At 41.2% G+C, this 24700-nt stretch overlaps 1 protein-coding gene and 2 non-coding genes across 4 annotated transcripts in view; 1 reads left to right on the forward strand and 2 right to left on the reverse strand.

The window, feature by feature from the left end:
* GPD2 (glycerol-3-phosphate dehydrogenase 2) overlaps positions 1-24700 on the reverse strand; it is a 225550-nt gene that overhangs the window by 168881 nt on the left and 31969 nt on the right. The gene's annotated exons all lie outside the window — the stretch shown is intronic.
* On the forward strand, positions 6900-6970 carry TRNAG-GCC. Its single transcript has one exon. It is a non-coding gene; the product is annotated as a tRNA-Gly (tRNA).
* On the reverse strand, positions 7255-7326 carry TRNAA-CGC. Its single transcript has one exon. It is a non-coding gene; the product is annotated as a tRNA-Ala (tRNA).

Consider the following 24700-nt stretch of genomic DNA (forward strand, 5'->3'; position numbering starts at 1 on the left):
GAGCCTGCTTCAGATTCTGTGTCTCAGCTCCCTTGCTCACGGTGTCTCTCTCGCTCTCTGTCTCTCAGAAACAAATAAAACATTTAAAAAAATTTTTTAAATGTGGTTGGAATTAGGATCTACTGAAGTTTCTGAGCAAAAGAGTGATAAAATGAAAACAATGTTTAAAAAAATAGAGACCTCTTGGGGCGCCTGGGTGACTCAGTTGGTTAAGCATCTACCTTTGGTTCAGGCTATGATCTCATGGTTCCATGAGCTCATAGGAGCCCCACATAGGGCTGTCTGCTGTGATCACAGAGCCCGCTTCAGATCCTCTGTCCCTGTCTCTTTATGCCCCCTCCCACTTGTGCGCAAGTGCACATTCTCTCTCTCTCTCTCTTTCTCTCTCTCTCTCTCCTTCTCTCTCTCTCATTCTCTCTCTCTCTCTCAAAAAAAAAAAAAAAAAATAGAGACCTGTCCTGGGAATAACTCCATACTATGTATCAAAATTTTAAATGCACTCACTCTTGGACTTAGCAGTCGCACTTCTAAGAATTTATCCTGCAGCTACTTTGTAAATGAGCAAAACGGCATTTATTCAAAGATATTCAAAGATATTTATTCAAAGATTTGTTGTTTCCACTAGCAAAAGATCAGACGACTAAATGTCCTCTGCTAAGGAACTGGTTAAGGTAATTACAGTACCTTCATGCAATGGACATTTTCATCATCCTCATACATTTTAGCATTAGAGCTGGATTCTTCATTTCCATGCCTTGATTCTAAATCTTTAGGAGACCTGGCCTGGGGCACTATTTGTGATTGTGAGATAGAATAAATAATGTTTTAATTTTTAGCCAGTAAAGTGCAGTTAGATAGGAATATAGAACTATCAAAAAGAAAGAGGTAGCTCCACTCGTACAGAAGAAAAATATTTTTCGATATCTGTCTTTGAAAAAAAGAGAAAGAAGAAAGAAAAGGCAATGATCACAACAGTAGATGTGGCGTGTACCATTTGTGCATAAAAGCTAAGTGCAATTTGTATCTACATACGATTTCTGTGCAGGGAAACACAAGAAACTGATGTCAGTGGGTCACCTCTGAGGTATGGAACCTAGAAAAGGGGGGTAAGGGGTGAAGGGTGGGATGAAGAGAAACTTTTTAATGCATACTCTTATGTCTTTTGTATTCTGCACCATGTGCATGGGTTACTTATGAAAAAAAGATATATACTTCGATTAGATAGTAGGTGACCATGTGCCACAGCTCAAGGGTTTGAATAAATGCTGCACCAGAAATGAGTGTCCAGAGAAGGATAAAGAATTCACATCCGTATATCCTCCACCCTGAAGACTCTATGCATTTGAAATTAAGTCCTTTTTTGAACTGCAATAAAAATGATTAAATTTCCAAAAATGAAGGAAATTAGAAGCAGAAGATGGAAGGACGAAAGAAGAAGTAGGGGAAGGAGGGAGGGAAGGGATAGGAGAAGGAAAGAGAAAATTCAACTAGCAGCAACTGGGGTAATGGTGGCAAAGGAAAGCAGGGGTGTCCCAGGTAACCCAGGGGGTGAGCTGATTCGGATCTGCAGTAGTCAGGAGTGATGGGCCTGAGCAGGAAGAGCAAGATTCAGTGCTGTTTCAGAAGAGGCAAATCCGACTTGTTGACTCATTGGACACGCTGCAGGACTAGGAATGAGCGGATCACGACCAGGCCGATTTTGCAGTGACAGCCTTCCAGGAAAAATTGCCGCATTCTCAACATCTGCATGCATCTGAGAATTACACCTGGATTCTTCATTTCCATGCCTTGATTTTAATCCTTAGGAAAGTAGGCCTTGGGGTACTACTTGTGATTCTAAAATGGAATAAGTAATGATTTAATTCCCAGCCAGTAAAGGGCAATCCAAATGACTGGCTCCACCATTTCCCCAGGGCTAGTTTGTAACCTGGGACAGAAATAAGCTGTGTGTATTAAATCAATACAATCACTCACAAGTTAAAAAAAAAAAAAAAAAAAGAAAGCACTGCTTTGGTGGCTATGTATTATATGAACTATTTCTGTTTCTTAATGGTTTGTTTTCTTCAGATGATATAAGCCCGGCCACATTTCTACGGTGAGCCAACACCAGCCAGGGACTAGGGTGCCTTGAGCAAGACCTCCAAGTGCTATGATGCAAATCACGAGCCCCTGCCTGCCCCAGTGGGCTGTCCGGATGACAGGTTTCCTAAGAGAAACAACTGTGTAACGTTTCATGGCACGCCTGGCTTTGCCCTCTCTGCCAGCCTCAGGAAGGGCCACTCCTCGGAGCGTCACTGCTCAGCAGACTAGAAAAGTGTTAGTGGGTGCTGCCCACAGGGTGCTCTTGGCAATCTCGTGATCTTTCCATGCCTAACCGTACCAACGATGAAGTCCCTGCCTCCGCAGCCCCTCGGATGTGAAACAGGAGTCACACAGAGCACTGCGCTGAAACGCAACAATACACGTATGTGTCGTGATGCGACATGCATCCTGATGTTAGCATTAGCAAGAGGAAGTTCTGCCTGCCTGGAGAAGCCCTGTCACCACAGACTCCATGACGACCCACCCCCCTGCTTCTCTCCCTCTGGCTCCTCAACTCTACCACTCCCTAAAACAGACCTTCTCACGGCCCGGCCTTCAGCTCTCCTCTCTGTGACTTCCTCCACTTTCAAATGCTTACCTTTTATTTCTGTGCTGTTGCCCCCAACTCCACGTCTGTAGCCTTGATTTCTCCAGAGCTAGATGTCAACTGCCCAGGACGCATCTCACCCGACTCACCTCCAAGTCTGTTTCAGGAAGTAAAGGCTTTACTCCACCTTTTCCTTCCATTCATTTTTCTGCCGGGCTTTCCTACATGATACCACTATTCTCCCAGTCACTTCAACTAGATTTCTTCTTCCCGCTCCTTCTACCTGGCCGTGAGCCTCAAGCAACAGCCTTCCTCCTAGATCAGAACCTCACTGCCTCTCCCGTTACACTGTAATCACCTCCTGAACGAATTTCCTGACTTTTGGTTTCTCTTACTCCTACATCGCTGGCCCATTGTTGCCAGATGACCCCTTCAAATGCTTTGATTCTGGGACACCTGGTTGGCTCAGTCTGTTAAGCGTCTGACTTCAGCTCAGGTCATGATCTCACGGTTCATGAGTTCAAGGCCCTGTTTGTTCCTGAGTTCAAGCCCCAATTTGTGAATTCCAGCCCCAATGTTGGGCTCTGGTGCTGACAGCTCAGACCCTGGAGCCTGTTTCAGATTCTGTGTCTCCCTCTCTCTTGGTCCATCCTCTACTCATGCTCTGTGTCTCTCTTTCAAAAATAAATCAACATTTAAAAAAATTTAAAGCTTTGATTCTTCTCTTGCTCAAAAAATCATCAGTGGCTTTCCTTGCTATTGAATTACTCTCATTCCAAACAACTTGGAATAGGTCCTACACTTTTTCATGGTCTTAACAGTCTTTTCATTATTCTACCACAGATACATTTCTTTACATTTTTCTTAAACTTTCATATTTTCAGTCTATATCACATATTAGGGTAATGAGTTCTCTAAATTTACTATGTTTTGGGTAAATTGGGTAAATTGTTTCTCAGTCTTTGTTGTTTCGATGCAAGCAATATAAATACTACTCAAAGTGATGTTAAAAAAAGATAACTTAGGGGTGCCTGGGTGGCTCAGTTGGTTAAACTTCCAACTTCGGCTCAGGTCATGATCTAGAGGTTCATGGGTTTGAGCCCCGCGTTGGGCTCTGTGCTGACAGCCAGCTCAAAACCTGGAGCCTGTTTCAGATTCTGTGTCTCCCTCTCTCTCTCTGACTCTCCCCTGCTCACGTGCTCTCTCTCTCTCTCTCTCTCAGAAATAAATAAAAAATTTAAAAAATTTTTTAAAAAGATAACTTATTTTCCAAAGACAACTTACTGATTCACATAAACACAAAATCTAGAATTCGTTCTAGTTAGGCATGGTTGCTTTTAGGAGCTCAGTGTCATATTTGGGATGTCTCTCTCTGTCTCTATCTCTCTCTCTCTCTCTCTCTCAAGCAAGATGGCATCAACAAACCTAGCTATACATTCAACCTGTTTGCTCACCCCAGCAGAAAGATGGTCTTTGCTTATAGCTCTGGGAAGAAAGTTCTGGTAAGTTCTGGAAAGTTCTGACTGTTCCTCTTATGGCCACATACCCATCTCTAAATTAAACACAGTGACAAGATGGGGTGCCTGGGTGGCCCAGTTGGTTAAGCATCTGATTCTTGATTTGGGCTCAGGTCATGATCTCACAGTTGGTGAGTTCAAACCCCGCACGCTCCACACTGATGATGCAGACCCTGCTTGGGATTCTCTCTCCCTCTCTCTCTGTCCCTTCCCTGTTCTCTCTCTCAAAATAAATAAATAAGCTTTAAAATTTTTTTAAAAAACAGTGACAAGGGGAAATATTCGGCTAGATCTGTTTAACATACTTAACCACTGTGACAGAGAAACAAAGATGAGGGGGAAAGTTAGCCTCACCCAAATCTCAACGTATCAATTCTCCACAGAAGAGAATATTTGTACCAGACTTCTATCAGAAACAAGTGAACTGCTAAACACACACACATGCACACATACACACCCTGAATGCTTTGTGTACCAAAGTGCCCACCACAAAGGGGCTTAAACAATGAAGATCTTTAGTTTCCTTACCTAAGTCTGGATGGAGAAAACCCCATGACGCTGAAGTGTCTCTTTCTTCTGGGTCATCCTCAGTTTTTCTTCAAGTCACAAAATGGCTGGAGCAGCTCCAAGTATTATATACCTCACATGGCAGTGTTACAAGCAGGAAAGAAAAGGCAAAAGAGACCTTCCATACCATCTTTCCCAGAAGCCCCTAGCTGTGTCTACCATCCCTGTCTTTGGCAGGAGGGGTCACAAAGCCACCCGAGACCAATCTTTGGAAAGGAAAATGGAGTAACTGGCTTCCTGCACCACATCTGCTCCTAGGGCTAGGCAGACTCATGTGGACTTCCAGTAAGAAAAAGGATGTAATACACCCTTAGATAGGCCACTAATATTGTTTGTCATTAGGCTGTACTTCTTGTTTGATCCTTCTTTCTCTTTATACTTTTGATAGTGTTTCTTGTGCTGAGAGTTTTTTAGACTGTTTTAAATGTTGAACTAGAACATTCTGGAGTTTGAAGGAGCGTAGGTCATTTAGTTCAGGACTTTTCAAAATCTTTTATTTCAGACGTGTAACCCATCAAATAAATGCAAATAAATAGGACAGTTTAAAAATGGCCTGATTTTGGGGGTGGGGAGGGCTGGCTGGCTCAGTCACTGGAGCCCTTGACTCTTGAACTCAGGGTTGTGAGTTCCAAACCCACCTTGGGTACAGAGGTTACTTAAAAATAAAATCTTAAAAAAAAAAAAAAAAAAAGGTCTGGTGGAAGTGAGAGGGCTGGGCAAAGAAGGTGGGGCCCCACCAGCCAATGGCCTTGAGGCTCTTCCGGAAAATGAGAGCCCTTCAGGATGCAATGTAAAAACCACCTCTCTCCAGTTCTAGTTCTCTCATTTTAAAGAACTTCATTGTCAGAGGTAAAATGATTTGACTGCATTCTTCCAAGGGTTACTTAGGATTGCAGTTTCAATTTACTGAGTCCCTAATCTCTTCAGTCTTTTATGTCTCATAATTTCATAATGTACTTATCTTCAAATTTTGCTCTGTATCCACATACTAAAATGTTCTTAAAAATACATCTTAATGTAGAATTTCTTATATTAGTCATTCTTTTATGATTTTCTCTAACTCTCACTCTACTATTCTTGATATATAATATCCTGAGGCGCATGCCATATTTCTGGTGCAAATACACAGTGACTTATTCTGTTCTAGGCAGAACAGGGCTGTGGCTAAGCAAGCAGAGATTAAACATGATACTACATGTGTTCCAATTGTGCTTCTAAGAGTCTGAATTCCCTCAAGTGTTAAAGTTGACATAATTATAATACCTACCTCACTGGGTTCAAGTCCATGTGTAATAGTCTTAGGTAGTCCAGCATATAGTCACTGCTCCGCCCCTACTGTTATTTTCTCCTATCACCCCCACCCACCAAACCTTCCTTCACTATCAAAGATCCTGCAAATGATTGGGAAATTCCCTCCCACAGATAAAGTGGAGCCTTTATTTATCTGGACTTATCTAAATCTAGGGCCTTCTATCTTATATTTAGATTCATTTCCATAAACGTTTTTCCTTCACTTTAATTTCTCCCCCTCATATATTTTTGTTGCATGGTTTGCAATTTTACTTTCTATGGAAACTGCTGGTAAAGGCTCTGATTCATAGGATTAGTGCTCAAAAGGGTCCCATGATCAAGTCATTCACAGTAAAAGAAGGAGCAGTGTAGAGAATTTAGGTCATTTGGCTAGAAACACCAATGCTTAAAAATCAGATCACAGAGTTCTAATTCACTCTTATAATTTGGATCAGGGTCCTAGCTCCTTTTACAGGTCTCTCATCCTTATCCCCTTTTGCTAACAATTATCATCACGTATTTGTCTGAAGAGCTAAGATAACAGAAGAAAAATAGGGAGGGGTTGTTATAAAGTGTCTAAAGGTCTGAAGATACAACTAGGTAATTGTGTAATCCTGTACACACATAACAAAAGTTCCATTTGCCTGCTTCACCGAGATAAGCTTCAGAAGAACCACTTTATAAAGTTCAACAGAAGTTAATATGATAGGATTTTTTGTAAATCTGAATGTTTTCCCAATATTTTATGATAATTATTTAATTACAGATTCCACTGCTTTATTTAGTATTGAATACGTAATAGTATTGAATACATAAACATAATTACAAACAAGACAATCATTACACACATGGAAATATCTCTTCTATTAAAATGTGGAAAGCACCTCCTCCCGGGAGCATTGGTGGTTCAGTGGTAGAATTCTCGCCTGCCACGCGGGAGGCCCGGGTTCGATTCCCGGCCAATGCAACCTCACTTTTCAGTTTACTTTTTATCTGTGTATGTTAGACTCCCAGAGCAAGTTCAGTAACAATACCCAAAAACTGGTTTTATGCAAATAAGGAATGACATATCTAAGGGTAATTTCCGGTTTCACTTTTGCTTACAACATAAAAGGCTGTCTCCCCTGGGCTTCGCTGTATTTCTCGGCCTCACTTTTAGATTGTTCTTGGACGCCCTAGCCCTAACGTATGTGAACAAAAGATCTACACGTAGTGTTCTATGCTGGGAAAACAAAAGTGACAGCGGCTGTTTGGAGATGCCGGGGATTGAACCCGGGACCTCACACATGCGAAGCGCGCGCTCTACCACTGAGCTACATCCCCCAGCCGAGAAACCCTTTTCTGGTAAAGGTATTCATTCAGTCACTTTGGCGCTGGTCAAATTCGTAAGGTCCCACGGCCTCGCTTCGGTGAGCGCCCAGGCCGCACGCTTCCACCCTTCCCGCCGCCGGCTGAGGCTGCGCCCCCCGCGCTTCGGGCCCCGGTGCAGCCCGCGCTCTGCCACCCCGAGAGGACCAGCTGCCGCGCACCCCGCCCGCGCCGCGAGCTCGCAGCAGGGGGACTGGGCGCCCCGCCGCGCCGGCGGGGGCGGGACGGTCGTGCGCCGCGCGGCCCTGGCGGAGCGCCTCCGCGGGCTTACCGCGCAGGCGCCGGGCCGAGAGGGCGCCGCCGCTTGGCCGCCGGCTCGCCGCGGTACTGGAAGTCGTAACCTGGGGCCCAGCGAGTGGCCCGCGCCGCCGGCGTCTCCCTGGTGCCCGCCTACACCCGGGAGTAGAGCGCTGGGGACCCTCCGTGCGCGCTCGAAAACCGCGGGGCCTTACCTCTCCCCACCCACCTAAGAAAACGACCTTTTCAGGCCAACTCTCCATAAACTGGGTTAGTAGGGGTTACTACGCCAAACTCTTGGAGGTGTAGACGATTTCACAACATGCTCATCTTTTCCATGGGGACCACACTGAAAGAATGAAAATGACACCGCCACCCTCTTTGTAGCGTAATTATATATAAAGGATGATAAAGTCGGGATGGGGAGCCTGCTCAAGATGGATTTTTTTTCCTCTGTTTCATATTTTGACACCTTGGACCCATCTGACGAATATGTTGAGACAGTAAAGTAAGTCACTGCACACCTCCCCTCCCTAACCACGGATTGCACTCCCAGCCCCAAATGAAGAAATGTGTTTGGGTCCTGTTGCCTCGGAAATGGTTTCTCTCCAGTTGTTTGAGGGCTAGATAATACAATGAGCTAACTTGCATTCTAGGAGAATGATGTGTGTTTGACCCTTCGGGTGCAGTTTAAACTGACGCCACCCCAGGCAAGAGATGGCGGGGTGGCAGGAGTCTCAGGAGCCCGGATGGGAGGTGGGGAGAGAGCTGGGGGGGTGGGGGGGGGCGCTGGATCGCTATCCCTCCCAGCCCACCTGTAAGGCAGACCCCGCGGAGAGCACAGGGAGGGCCTCGAAGCGCGACATCCTTCAGCTGCAGCAAAGTACCCCTCATAAATGGAATGGTGGGCAGTGCGGAGTGAAGTTTCTGAGTAAACCACAAGCTTCATAAGCAACTCTTAGATTACAAATAAATAAATCACTGTGTTTGCTTACAGTAACTTAAACAAATAATGGCTCGCAATCAGATTTTGTCTTTAACTAAAACAAGCCGCATGCTGATCTAATACAATAATACAGAATGTCCGAAAAAACACAAACAACAAACCACGTCAGGGGACAGCCCTACTCGAGGCCAGAACAGTTCCAAACCAAACCCTGGATTCCATCCTGAGGCACGAAAAGATGAACATGCTCAGTTGACTCTGAATTGGGAAACAGGGATAAAGCCATTGCCCGCCCCTCAAGGTTTTCACCAGGGCAAATAACAACGGCAGCGATGAGTTTGTCTGTCGTGAAGGAAGTACTTTGGCCTCTGGTGACCTTACCTGGCCATTCTCTTTAGTCCCCGTCCCTCAAATTAGGGCTTATTTCTCCGGCACCTGAGGAAACTCCCTTTCTGGGGACAACTCCCTTCTTTCTCAGGCAATTCTGAAGTTTCAGAGCTAAGCCCAGAGAGGGCTCACTCATCTCCTACCACGCCCCGGCCTAGCTAAGTGCATTTGATAACAAAAATGAAGCTAAATTCGAAAGCCAACAAGGGATATCCCATTGATTTACTGGCTTGCCTTAACCCAAAAGAAAGGCTCTAACTTAGCGGACTTTTTCAGCCCCGGGGGTTGATGGGAAAGGTTCAACAGGAGGCACATTTGTAGATTCAGGAGCCTTTTCAGGAAATCTTGGATCACATCTATTCTTTATGCAAGTAAAACTGCACCAACTCTGCTCACAGATGAAGACACGCTGGCCAAATGTCCAAAATTATAGAGTATATATATTTATAAAAACCTCAGTTCTATCTTCTACCCTCCCATTTCTCATGGCTGGGGACAATTTTGCCCTTCTCAGTCTCCCTTTCTTTGACACACACACACACACACACACACACACACACACACACACACACCATGCACAAGGATTGACCACAGGCCCTCACTTTGAAGCAGGTGATGTTTCTCTCTTCCTGTGCTTACACCTTCCCTTGCACATTCTTGCTGGAACTCCTGGCACTCTGTCCAGCAGGTACAGCATGAGTTCCCCTCAGAGCTGGCTATGAGCAAAAAATGTCTATTTCCAGTGCGAGAGCAGCAGTTCTTCCTCCTGACTGCACGGTAGAATTACTGGCAGGCCCTTTGAAAACCGCTAATGCTTGCTAGAACCCATCCCCAAGCCAATTAAATCAGAATCTCTAGGAATGGGTCCAGGCATCAGTACCTTTTTAAAGTCTCAGGCGATTCGATACACAAAAATAAATTCAAAATGGATGAAAGACCTACATGTGAGACAGGAAACCATCCAAATCCCACAGGAGAACATAGTCAGCAACCTCTGTGACCTTGGCCACAGCAACGTCTTACTAGACATGTCTCCAGAGGCAAGGGAAATAAAAACAAAAATGAACTATGGGACCTCATCAAGATAAAAAGCTTCTTTCTCCACAGCAAAGGAAACAACAAAATTAAAGGCAAAGATGGAATGGGAGAAGATATTTGCAAATGGCATAACGGGTAAAGGGTTAGTATCTAAAATCTCTAAATACTTTATCAAACCCAACACCCAAAAAACAAATAATCCAGTGAAGAAATGGCCAGAAGACATGAACAGACACTTTTCCAAAGAAGACATCCAGATGGCTAACAGACACGTGAAAACTCTCAACATCACTCATTATCAGGGAAATACAAATCAAAAGCACAATGAGATTCCACTAACAACTCAGGAAATAGCAGATGCTGGTGAGGATGTGGAGAAAGGAGAAAGCTTTTGCACTGTTGATGGGAATACAAACTGATGCACCCACTCTGGAAACAGTATGGAGGTTCCTCAAAGAACTAAAAATAGAGCTACCCTCTGACCCAGCAATTGCACTAGTAGGTATTTATCCAAAGTATACAAAATGCTGATTTGAAGGGGCACATGCACTCCAATGTTTATAACAGCACTATCGACAATAGCCAAAATAAGGAAAGAGCCCAGATGTCCACCAACTGATAAATGGATAAAGAAGACATGGTATATATATATATATATATATATATATATATATATATATAATGGAATACTATTTGGTGATCAAAAATAGTGAAATCTTGCCATTAGCAACAATGTGGATAAAACTACAGGGTATTATGCTAAGTGAAATAAGTCAGTCAGAGAAAGACAAATATCATATGATCTCACTCATGTGCAATTTAGGAAACACAACAGATGAACATAGGGGAAGGAAAGGAAAAATCAGATAAAAACAGAGAGAGAAGCAAACAATGAGAGACTCTTCCATACAAAAACAGGGTTGCCGAAGGGGAACTGGGTGGGGGATGGGCTACATGGGTGATTGGCACTGGGTGTTATAGGTAAGTGATGAATCACTGGGTTCTACTCCTGAAGCCAAGACTATACTGTATGTTAACTAACTTGAATTTAAATAAGTAAACATTTTTTTAAATGTCAGGTGATTCCAAGGAGCAGCCAAGCCTGGAGGCTGCTGCTTGAGGGCTATTTGCATGTCAACAAGAGATGACCAGTGACGGTTTTTAACTAAACTCTTTTAGTAACTTTGCAATACATACATATACCAAACCATTATGTTGTACACCTTAAACTGATACAATGTTATATATAAAGTGTATCTCAATGAAACTAGAGGGAAAAAACGAGAGGTCTATTATTAGCTCAGTAGTTCTTGACCTTGGCTGCATATTGGAAGTACTCCACAAGCTTTAGAAAAAAAAATTCTGATGCTTGAATCCCATTTCCAAATATACTGATTTAACCATTCTGAAGGTGGTCACTGAACATTTTTAAAAGGCTCCCCAGGTGTCCCCACATGCCACCAAAGTAGAAAACCACAGCGTTCGAGTTCATCCTTTCTCAAGTTCTCCACCCATCGTCTTATGAGCAGCAGAGCCTATCGCAGTTCTGAAAACAGAGGACTCCTAGCTCAGAGGTCCCCACACTTGGGAATTAGTGTTGGTAGAGGATGAAAAGAAGCTGACTCGTTCCAGGTTCTCTTTTCTATTTTCCTTCATCTAAACTAAAACTGGTGGTTGGGGCTCCTCGGTGGCTCAGTCGGTTAAGTGTCTGACTTCAGCTCAGGTCATGATCTGTATGGTTCATGGGTTTGAGCCTCTTGTCAGGCTCTGCGCTGACCTTGCAGAGCCTGCTTGGGACTTTTCTCTCACCCTCTCTCTCTGCCCTTCCCCCATTTGCTCGTGCTCTCTGTCTCTCAAAATAAATAAACTAAAACTGGTGAAGGCAGGTGCTCAAGTGCCAAAACAAGCATTTTTTAACCAAACATATCCTGTCTCCTCTAGATGAAGTATCTCTGCTGATCTGCTAGCCATTAGAAAAGCTCGAGAGAACAGTAAAGTGTGGGGAGAGAGTAATCTGCACTTGGCACCCGGGAATGCCCAGTGCCTGTGTCTCCTTGGATGAAAAGAAAGACTGGATTGCTTTCCTCAACACCTAAAGGTACAGGGAGCTCTTTGAAATACATTATTTTACTCCTCAGGATCATAACTATTAGTAATTCTTCATCACCACAGTTAATTATCACTAATATCAACCTGAAGGCCAAAATAGCTACTGGTTACATTTAATTCAGAGAAAATTAATAAACACTACTCTTTTCAATAAGTATCCCAAAGTGAAAAATTACAGTGGCCATAATTTGCATTTAGGATTAGAAGTATTTATTGAACAGCAAGTTAGATCCTACTTGGAAAGATGCAAATTCTATAATTTAGATTCTGGTTACAAATAGATGGAAACAGAAGGAGGTACATATTTAAGATGACATTTAGAGAAGAGATGTTAGAAAAAGCCCATGCTTCTGGAAACTATCAATGGTCAGTCAGTTTAAGAAAGGGTGTTTTAAAACTGGAAGGAGAAAAAAATATCTGTATGGGGTCTGAGAGATTTTTCCAAATTCAGATGATCTGTTCATGATAAGTTTTGTAGTCTTAGAGTACTGGCCGATTCACAAAAGCTGGAAATAGGATACATACTTCTTTATGGTGGCTTTGGAGGTCTGATCTTGCCAACTAGCTCTCCCCTTAAGATTAGGTATTGTATTTTATTCTATACAAATTCTCCACAGCACTGGCAGTCACTAAGTTCTCAATAGGTATATAATACATGCTGGCTTACAATTTCAAGTGGGAACCTATTTTTTTTTCTTTTTTCTAAAAAATGGTCTTTAAGAGTAAATGGGCACGAGGGATTCTACTGGGGTAATGAAGATATTCTGAAACATTCTAAAATTGGACCATGACGATAGTTATACAACTCAGTAAAACTACCAAAAATTACTTAATTGTACAGTTAAAGTGTGTGAATTTTATGATTTATAAATTATATCTTAATAAGGTTTTAAAAAGTAGGGGGATGGAGGGTTATAAGGGAATGGAACGTGTTAACAGCGGAATGGGATTAATGTGCCAGAGGGGCGTTCTACACGCAGACTGCATAACTAACCCGAAAAGAAAAGAGACGGTACACAAAAGAGTGAAAGTGGAGGACGAAAACAATGAATACGGTAGAAGGAAAGAAGCACATCGCTGTCACACAGATAGGGGATCTATTGTCTCCAACAACTGTTACAAGAACAGAAAGTGCAAGCTATGTGCTAGGCACTAAATGAAGCACAGGGGAACACAAATATAAATTGCAATGACACCCGATGAATTCTATAGTGGAGTTTTGCATGGAGTATTGAAGGAAGCAACAAACAAGAACATTTGAATTTGCTCAAGTTCACACAGGTACAGATATTGAAAGCAGAAGTCAAGCCAAGCTTATCTCACCCTTTAATCTGTATCCCTAGACTGAATAAATGGTTTCTATGCATGTGCGAAAGACTGCTCCTCTCCTTTCTATAATAAATGTTCTGACTTTTAGCTGGACCTATGAACACTAGAAACAATGACATTTCCTACCCTCCCAAGCAGTAGCATGAAGGATATGCTTCCTCTTTTCGGGACACACGCCTGGAGTTGTGAACAAACCTTATTTCCCCTCACATCCTTTTAGCCAGACCTTACCCTCACGGCTCACTCTAGCTAAGTGAGGGTTGGAGAAAAGTGAAGGGTAAACATCAAGTCCACACCTGGAAAGATGGGAGCAGCTGGGAACCCTAACAGCTGGGTAGTCACCCTGTGCTCTCTGCCGCTAGACCTTTGGGAGAGACAAATACATTGTCTGCATGTTGAGTCTACTTTATTTGGAACCTCTCTTTCTCACAATAGAACCTAAATCCCAGTGACTAAAAAGAATCATTCTTTCTAGGACATAGGTAAGCATATAGACAGACATATGTTGTCCCTGTGACCCAAAGAGACCGAGTTTGATGAGAGGCAGAGTTGTGAACACAACACTAGTGTTGTAACACCGCTTTCAGTGCCCTGCCAATAAGGTTGGACTCAGACAAGGTGAATGGCGACCAGCGATCTTTTTTATTAGTTCTAGGTGAAGAAAGGATATAGAATTTCCTTGCTGATTTATCACCAAAAGGGAAATGGAGATGAAGGCAATTACAACAAAATGAAATATTCTTTCTCAGTAGTTTCTGGGTATTTTAACTATCCTTAACTGATTAAGAGGTAAATTAAGAAAAGCCATAGCTTTCCACCTAGATTCAGAGGTTTAGCTTCCAAAGACTGTACTTCATGCTGCCCCCCCTTCAATTCTAAACTTGTGTTATTATGTTACAAACTCTTTTCAAAAATGAGAAATAGGATATAAGTGTTAAGTGGTATCCAAAATGTTCACATTTCTGGTCCCTCTTGACTAATGAAGAAGATGTCAACTATGACATTGCCCTTAACCTCACTTGGGAAACTAAGTTTTCCCCTGATGTACAAAAGGGCAGGAAGGATAATAAAAATCTTCTACCTTTAAGAGCATTTAAATAAATGTTGTGTGGATTACCCAGAAAAAACTCCATACCTCTGCAAAAAAATTTATATATATAATAAACATATATAATAAATACAATATAAAAATATTATAAAATATATTATATAAATATATAATATATAATATCAATATTATATATAATAATGATAATATGTAATGTATATGTATTTTAAGAACTCTGTATGTTCACAAATGTAAAATATTCCTAACATTAATTCACTAAGTGTTGCTTGACTTAGGGAGATATTGGAAATAAGGGTTATGAGAGAAGAAGGTGTCTAAGATAACTCCCAGGGCTCTGGCTTGAGCAGTTATGTGCATGTAGTGTCATTCAATAAAACAGAATACATTGGAGGGAGAGTGAATTTTATAGGTGGTCATTAATTCTATTGTTATTTTGTTCAATTTGAGGTACAGTCACCTCTCCAAAGGGAGATCTTGAGTAGATAGTTAGATGCTGGATTTGGAGGCGAGAGGTTTGGCGCTGAAATATATACTTGAGAAACACCTAGTATAGAGAAAATAAAGTCAGGGACTTGATGGGACTAATTAGGCAGAGAGCAGAGAATGATACAAAGGGGACTGAAGCTCTAGCTTGCAGGAACTCTAGTAGGCAAGGACTGAAAGGAGAATGAAAGGGGACAGACAGGGAGACAGAAGGAAAAATAGAGGAATAAGGTTTCGGGGATCTCGTTAGGAAAAGAACGTTTTGAAAGGGAGGTAAGTTATAAAATACTGTCACCTCTGAAATCAGGTAAGCTCTCTCGAAGATTTAAAATGCCCATTTGTGGGGCGCCTGGGTGGCTTGGTCGGTTGGGCGTCCGACTTTCGCTTGGGTCATGATCTCGCGGTTCGTGGGTTCGAGCCCCGCGTCGGGCTCTGTGCTGGCTGCCAGCTCAGAGCCTGGAGCCTGTTTCGGTCTGTGGCTCCCTCTCTCTCTGGCCCTCCCCTGCTCACGCTGTCTGTCTCTCTCTCTCTCCCTCCTAGAAATAAAAATAAAACATTAAAAAAAAATAATAAAAAAAAAATAAAAAAATAAAATGCCCATTCGAGGGGGGCCCGAGTGGCTCAGTCAGTTGAGCATCCAACTCCAGCTCAGATCATGATCTTGCAGTTTGTTAGTTTGAGCCCCGTATCCATGGTTTCTGTGTCTCCCTCTCTCTTTGCCCCTCCCCACTCATGTTCCGTCTGTGTCTGTCTCTCTCAAAAATAAATAGAAATTAAATAAACAAATAAATAAATAAAAATAAAATGTCCATTAGATTTAGTGACAAGGAAGTCATCTGTTAACATTAATAACAGTTATTTCACTGCAAACTTGAGTGTTAATTCTTCTAATATATGCTATGCAATTCATCGTTATTCTCTGTGGGAAGTTTTCCTGTCTTTCTTCTAGTAAAGGAGGTTTCCATGCTCTTTACCTTTTAATACTTACTTTAAATAAGTGATTTCTTTTGAAGCAAATTCATCTGGAAATTAGTGGAGGTCCAAGGAATCAAGAAAAGACCAGAGACACAAATACTTTTAAACCACAGGAGAATTTACAAATCGGAAATGTTCTCCTTTTTCTTTCTGGTACTAAAAAAGATTACATTTATTCATTTACTCATTCATTTATTCAGTGAACATCTACTGATCACCTACCATATGCTATGCACTATGTTCAGAGCTAGGGATAAAAAAAAAAAAAATGACCAAGTTAGTGCTGTCCCTATTCTGACTGTACTTAGGGGAGGCTGCCAAATATAAAGACAGTATCAATAGTGTAATAAAGGATATGGTGGGAGAAATGAAGAGTTGCATGTGAACACACAGGAAGAACCCATAATCCAGTTCTAGGAGATGAAGGCAGGTTTCTGGGGATGTGTGAAGTATGAACAGCAGTTAGCCTACTGGGGCTGAGTTAGGATTGGAGGATGAAGAGCATTCTAAGCTGAAGACACGGAATATGCGATAACCTAGAAGTCAAGGTCGTAGTTGATTTAAGGAATAAAAATTAATTTAGTGGGGAGGGTATACGCTGTATTGTAGAACATGAAAAGGAAGAGTTGAAACTGGAAAATAGGCAAGGCTTGTAAACATCATAAATGCACAGAGATCTGCGAGAAACCATGAAGAGCTCTACACAGGAAAACAACATGAGATTTAATTTTTAGAAAAGTTATTCTGGCTGTTGTGTACAGAACATATGGGAAGGGGTCCCAACAAGAAGCAAGAAAACCACTGGAAGTTTCCTTCCGGCATCCTCAAAGAAGTGATGGACTCAGGCAAGAAATGATGACCTAGCGCTGCACTATCCAATATGGCAGCCATTAGTGACATATGTGTTAAAATGCGGCTAATCCAAAGCCAGACGGTAAAATATCTCATTGATGATTTTTAATCGTAACTACATGTTGAAATGATAATAATTTTAATATACTGGATGAAATAAAATGTATTATTAAAATTAATTTCATTATTTCTTTCTAATTCTGTGGTACTGGAAAGCTGAAAATTTTACACATTGGACTCACATTATATTTCTGTTGAACAAAACTGATTTAGAGCCTTTGCATTAGAAATGGATACAATTTAATAAACAAAGAGATACTGAGGAAATGGGTTTGGCAGGGCCTCCCTATCAGTTGGATATAGAGGATAAGAAAAAGGAAGAAATAAATGATGACTCCAAAGCCTCTAATTTGAACAACTAAATGAAAGCACTGATTCAGATTGAAGACTAAAGAGCACCTAGGGATAAGAAAGCCTTTTTTGTTTTGTTTCTATTTTAAGACAGAAGATTTGGTATGTTTTACTGAAAATATGAATGAGTCAGAAGAGAGGAAGAGGACAAAGATACGTGAAGAGTGCTAGAAATGTCTGCTTTAAGTAAAAGAGAGACATGCCTATCTTACTGTAGCAAAAGAGGTGTTCTGAGAGAGTTAATTTTATAGAATTGGAAATAATAAGTTGAAGACATTTCCATGAAAAATGCTGCAATTTTCTCTATAAAGAAGGAAGTTCATCTCCTTAGTCTCATGCCCAAGTTACCGTGTCTAAAGTTTTGATGAAATGGGAAAACTCTCAAGGAGTTGGAAGGCTTCCAGGCAGCCCTGAAACCAAGATGAGGTTGTAGAGAGGGCTGCAGAGAGGTGCTGGCCCGCAGTAGACAAAGAGAAGGGAAATGCCAGATTGCTTGAGTGGAGATTCTGTTAGATGCCTTCACCAAAAGGACAATGGGGCCAGAAGACTGGGAATTGATAAGGGTAGGGGCTGAAGATATAAACATAAAATCTCTGGTTTTCCAGAAAGGAAGTAAAGAAATGAATGGGTTGACCAGATGCTTGCAGAATTCCCTGGTGTCAAACTGAGAGAGCTGTGGTCAGTGGGATCTGCAGAATAAATTTCAAAGTCAGTGTGATGACATTGCCCTTGGGGTGGATATCTAAAATGGGGTGGAGGTAAAGGTTAATACACATATGAACAAGGAATTGAGAGGCTTTAGATATTCAAAGGGGCATTATTTCACATAGTGGGGTGTGAGAGAAGCAGGTGGTGAGCCAAAGCATGTCTTTAAGAAATGAGGGGATGGATGGGTTGGTGACAGGAGGCAAGTAGACTTACAGCATATTAATTACCCAATACATGTTACTTTCTTTTAATAGTTCACATACAAATTAATAAATGATCCTAGTTTGTACTTTCACATTAAAATAGCATTCCATTCTCTCCACAAACACGTGGAGACACAGTATTGTGTCTCCTCTTTCTTTCTCTTAACACACACACATGCATATGCACACACACTCACATATGCTCCCCATGGCTGATTTATATGAACCCAGTTTTTAGACAAAAACTGCCACAGAGAACTGGGGGGAAATGTGTTAAATTGTGCATTTTCTTTTTGTGCTGCATAAAGAAAAAAAGGTATACATTTTAAATAAACATTGAATGTTTGTTTTTGAGAGAGAGAGAGAGAGCTAGCAGGGGAAGGACAGAGACAGAGGGAGACAGAATCCGAAGCAGCCCTAGGTTCTCAGCTGTCAGCACAGAGCCTGATGCAGAGCTCAAACTCATGAACCATGAGTTTATGACCTGAGCCAAAGTCAGACACTTAACCGACTGAGCCACCCAAGCGCCCCTTGATATGTTTGTTTGAACAACAGTTGCCTGGACTCAGCATCTAGAGATTCTGCCCTTTGGGCTGAGACTCAAGAACCTGTTTCTTAGCTGCCACTACACACACTAAAATTTTTTATGATAAGTTTCTTGAGATATAACTCACATTCCATATAATTCACCCATATAATTCAACTCACTGGGTTTTGTATATTCACAAAATTGTGCAACCATCACTAAAATATGAGATCCTTTGGGTTAGGTAAAAGTTTCATGGACATGGAGACTGCTCTGCGGTTAATGGACAAAGGGTCCCTCCTGCAACCCAAGTATAAAAGTAGCTAAAAGACAAAATCATTGCACTCCAATCAGGCTGCTCTGCTTTCTGAGCCCTGATGGATTTCTGCTAAACACATTTCTTCTACCTTACAAAAGGTGTAGGAGATCCTATAGAGAGAATGCAAATGCTGCCTAATTGAAGGAGTGTGGAATTTTCCTCCTTCCCAGAAATGCTGGCAGGCCCTGGCCTTCTCTTTCCAGCCTACTATCACAAAGTTTGTTAAGGGGGAAAGAACATGATCAGGCTAAGGTTTCCCGGGTCCTCTTAAGGCCTACTTTCTGATCTGTAGGTCTTTTTCTCTTCTTAAGAATTCAGGATCAATGCAACTTCCTAATATCTTTCGACAGAGCATGTCTCTAATAGCTTATTGACATTTTCAGTTTGTCAGCTTCCAGAACTCCATTGTTGACTCAGTTCCATCTCTGTTTAATTAGAGGGTAAAGACTTTTAAACAAAAACACTTCATTGTTTCTGTAAATGGTAACATAAACGGTAAGGTGTGAGCCAGAAACATCCAGGGCTTTAGAAGGAGTCTCAACCTGATTCAGGGTGATGTTTCAGATACTTTTTTCCAAAGTGCTTTTCTTAACTGGGCGGGGAATGTTTTGGAGAAGCCTATTGGGGAAGCTAGGTAAGCTTCTTTTCTGGTTTTCACAGAGTGATTCTTATTTAGTTTATAGTGTAGTAAATTTCTTGAGCATCATATTCACTTAAGACAATTATATATATATATAGTATCTATTTTATCTATTATTATTTGATATTTTAAATATGATATGTATATGAATATACTACATATTATTCTATATATTATATAATCTCTTCTCTTCTAATGGAACTAATAGCACTCTAAGGCAGTCATATCAACAACTGAGTTTGACCATAAGGACAAATACAACAACAGAAAATTCATAAACTCTTAGAGAAGTTTAGACCAGTCGGTCCTTTTTTTTTTTTAAAGTTTATTTATTTTGAGAGACAGAGAGAAAGAGCCCAAGCCAGAGCACAAGACGGGCAGAGAGAGAGGGAGAAAGAAAATCCCAAGTAGGCTCTGCACTGTCGGGGCAGAGCCCAATGCAGGGGCTCGATCCCACTACTGTGAGTTCCTGACCTGAGCCAAAATCGAGAGTTGATGGTTTGACCTACGAAGCCACCCAGAGCCCCATATTATGTCAGGGTTTTCTAAATGCTATTAGTTCAGGAGATGCTTTTGGGTGGTATGTGGGCATTTTTAATTTTTATTTTTTTAAATTTGTTTATATTAATATACAATTCATGGAAATTATTTCTTAGGAAAAAGTTAGATTAAAAAGTTGATTAAAAAGTAGGTTAGGGTTACCTGAGTGGCTCAGTCTGTTAAGCCACCGACTCTTGATTTCAGCTCAGGTAATGATCTCACGGTTCGTGAGACTGAACTCTGAATCAGGCTCTGAGCTGAAATCACAGAGCAAACTTGGGATTCTCTCTCTCTCTCTCTCTCTCTCTCTGCCCCTCCCCTGCTCAGGCTTGCACACTCTTTCTCTCTATCAAAATAAATAAACTTAAAAAGAAATAAGGGAGTGACGGTCTAAACCTTCTGTAAGAGTTTATGGGTTTTTTGTTGTTGTTTTATCTTCATGTCAAACTCAGTTGTTGATACTCGCAGAGCCTGATGTAGGGCTCAATCCCACCAACCCTGGTATCATGACCTGAGTCAAGATCACGAGTCGTATGCTTAACTGACTGAGCCACCCAGGTACCCCAATTGTTCTGTGTTACAGAGGAGAAAACTAAGGTAGAGAGGTGTTTATAACATTGAATTAGAACACACTTCTCTGCTCTCCTTAGAGAAGGGGAGGTCACACCTTTAGAGCACGTCATCTTGAAATAAAGGTAAGAATTCAATTAAATATGATTTTCAGGGTGAAATCCTAAAAACTGTAATGAACTAAGTCCTAGTCTCTGTTAAGAGCTGAGTATTACATTTTCAAGATCATGACATTAAAATGAAAGCAAAAGACAAGTTATGTTTTAAACTTGGTTATTTTTCATGATGTCAAGACAAAACCATAGAGCAAGTTATGTTTCCAACTTGGTTGTTTTCCTCTGCTGTATACAAAGATTGTCAATTCGGTATAAAACTCAGCTCAAGCCATCTATGAATGGCTTCCAAATTCCAGAGACCTCTGTCTGGGAACATTTTTCAAACCACTGGTTACACTGCCACATATAGATCCCATCCAGGTTTAAAGCATGGGCCCCCATAACATCATCCTTGTTTATGTCTTGAAGCTGCCGTAGTTCCAGGAAATACTCTGTCATCGTGCACTTGACAATTTTTGGTTGCCATCAGCCACGTCACAAACTTAACACTCAGCTTTCCCAGTCAGTCTTTCCAGGGACCCAACTCACCTCTCTGTTTGGGTTTCCATGCTGACATTTAGAAAAACAACAGTCACTCAACTCATCAAGCCCTTTCTCATGTTCGTACTAATTTTAATATTGACTTTCTCCTAAAAGCTCCAAAATATTTTAAGGATTTTTTTTCTTTTTTTGCAAGATTGAGCTTCCAACTTGTGTTTTTTTAAGTGCTTCCAATTTTTTTCTTAACATATGTTGCACGAAGTCTGTCCTATTAACAGAACCCACTCCTCTTCCACATCGCATAAAAATCCAAAGATTTAGCCTTTCAGAGAGCATTTCTGGGCTGTACCATTAATTTGAGCTTTGTGCTTAGCTCAAATCAATTTGTTTAGATTAGGTCCTCCCAATTCTCTTTATCTATAATCATTAAAGATTCTGAGCTCAAATCCATTTCTGGAACACCCAATTCAATGTATCTGGATGAGGACACATTGCTTTGTACCCATGAGGAAAATGAAGATTTTTTTTTTTTTTTTTTTTATGAACATAGCAGTATAACATTTGATCCTAACATTTTTGAACAGCTCTCCTTCACTTCCCCCTTCCATTCAGGAAACACTATTTAAATATGGTGTACCAAATTACCTCTATTTATAATTACAGGATTGGAGGTGCCTGGGTGACTCAGTCGGTTGAGCGTCTGACTTCGGCTCAGGTCATGATCTCACAGCTCATGAGTTCCAGCCCCACATCGGGCTCTGTGCTGACAGTTGGGAGCCTGGAGCTGCTTCAGATTCTGTGTCTCCCTCTCTCTCTGCCCCTCCCCTGCTCACACTCTGTCCCTCTGTCTCTCAAAAATGAATAAATATTAAAAAAATAAAATAAAATAAAATTACAGGATTGAAAAAATATGGGTACCAAATTAAAAATTTTAGAGAGGTATTATTGCATGCAATGAAGCACTTTGATGCTGGAGTCAGATTGCCTGCGACCGAATCTTAGTTTTTCTACATCCTACCTGTGCAACCTTGAGCAAGTTACTATCTTTTCTGTGCCTCACATTTTACATAGGAATAACAAAGCTAAATGGAGACTGAGTGATTGAGTAGTAAGTATATGCAAAGCACTTAGAACTATGCCTGCCACATAGAAGTAATGTATGTTAGCTATTTATTTATAAATGCATTAGACTGAATAAAATTTATAGATCAGTTACCAGGAATATTGATGCCACAGAGTTTGGAGGTTACACACAGGAGACCCCTGGCACACATAAATAGGGTAATTCTGGGAGAAATTTGAGATTCCTCATTTTTTACTTACTATTTTGAATTTTTATTTTATTGTTTCATTTATTGCCTTGAAGAATTTTACATATTGCCTTTAATTCCAACTTGCATCATAAAGAAATAATCCCAGAGTGGGAGGTATTTAAAGATTCTTCGGTGGCTGTTATTTGTACTCATATTCCGTTTTGATGTACATTTCATCATGAGGTTAGGACTTGAATGAAAACTCTTCCAAGTGATTTAGATTACTCTGAGCCCTCCCCATCCTGGAATTCTTCCATGACAAAGGTACGGAAAAGATTGGAGAGGTCTGCTGAGGAGCAAGTTGAGGGAAGACAGGATCCTAAACACTCCCACGGGCTTGTGGCAAGACCAGAAGCTGAAACAAATATTCAGCGTGCCATTTAGGATGATTAATTATTTATTTTGTTTTGGCTAGGTAAAGTCAATGACCAGGCCATTACTTACAGGTTTCTGTATACGAGTTTAGTTGACGGTTGTTGAAATACTCGAGCACTTTACAGGTCTTCTCTTGTTCATTAAAGGAATCGCCAGACACCATGACCAAAAATTCTCCATTGGTGAGGCGCCTGGGTTTCTTAGCTGGTTAAGCATCTGACTCTTAATTATGGCTCAGGTGATGACCTCACAGTTTGTGAGTTTGAGCTCTGTGTTGAGCCCCACATCAGGCCCACAGGGGGTTCCATGCTAACAGTGACTAGCCTGCTTGGGGATTCTCTCTCTCCCTCTCTCTCTCCGCCCCTCCCCTATGTGCGCACACTCTCTCAAAATAAATAAATAAACTTAAAAAAATAATCCCCCATTGGAGAATGCAGACTAAACAGATTTAAATCTTCAACAGGGATAAAATATAGTGCCATACAGATAGTGACATACCTGTATGTATGTATATATATACATATACATACATACAGGTATCAGGGTATGTATGTACGTATATATATACACACACACAAACCTGTATAGGTATAGGTATGTGTGTGCGCGCGCGCGCGCACACACACACACACACACACACACACATATACATACCCTGATACCTGCATATACCCTGAGAACACAAAGAGAATAGTGATGTGCCTAAAAATTCAGTGCCTGAATAATGAAGACTCTCTTAGGGTATATGAATCCAAATTCATTATGCTCTGTGCAGAAAGAATGTAGCAATTCATTGTTTGCTGTCTTGTGCTGTTCCCCAGGCCGGCAATCCAGGTAAATCTCACCTTCTAAGCAGGTTTCAAGACCTGTATTTCATTCTCATCTCTTTCAGTACTTGCATTATACTGTGCTGTTGATTCAACTGTACCATAGCTTCACAACAGGCATCCTAGCCCTGACCTCAAACTCTCAAGATGCTGTCAAATATGCTGTTGGCAGTACCATGGCGACTTGGGCAATAGGCCTCCCAAAGGCAAATATTCTATGTATGCTCAATTACAATCCATGCCTTAACTTCCAGATAAGAAGTTCACAACTAAGGCCAGAGGTCAGAATATCAGCTCTGGGAGGCCAGAGGAATATTCAGTGATAGGAGGAAGGCCATTGTTACTCCAGGCTTAAGTGTAGACTCTGCTATCAATGCACATTACCCAGTTCACCCACACTTAGGATCTTTCGAGCTAATTCTTCGGGCCTGGCCCTGCAAATACGGAAATGAATGGCATTTGGCCATACCTTTAAGGACTCTATAGCTCATAAAAATAATATCCTGAAACAACAGGGTTAGGAAGAATAAAATAGTACTTGTGATTTGAATAGAGGATTTCTCCAAAGTGGAAAAAAAAGGTGAAAAGGTGATAATTAAATCAGCTGAAAATGTGTTCTGGCCTGTAAAATGGCCATGTAGGGTTTTACCAATGTCTACTCTCTATAATAAAGCCCAAAGCTCCGCCTATATGTCAGCTTGTACAGAAAACATAACCACTAGCCTTTACGGCTTGGACATTCTGAAATAAGGAGGGTAAATTAGTTACATAGACTTAAACAATTTTAAAGTAAGAAATTTCCAGATAATTAAGTGATTCAGCTTTTAACTGGCCTTTAATTTATAATCCTACTTGTGAATCCATAGAGAATCTCAT

The sequence above is a fragment of the Hyaena hyaena genome, unplaced genomic scaffold, assembly GCF_003009895.1.
Source record: "Hyaena hyaena isolate Hyena2069 unplaced genomic scaffold, ASM300989v1 scaffold_436, whole genome shotgun sequence".
Classification (NCBI taxonomy): Eukaryota; Metazoa; Chordata; class Mammalia; order Carnivora; family Hyaenidae; genus Hyaena; species Hyaena hyaena.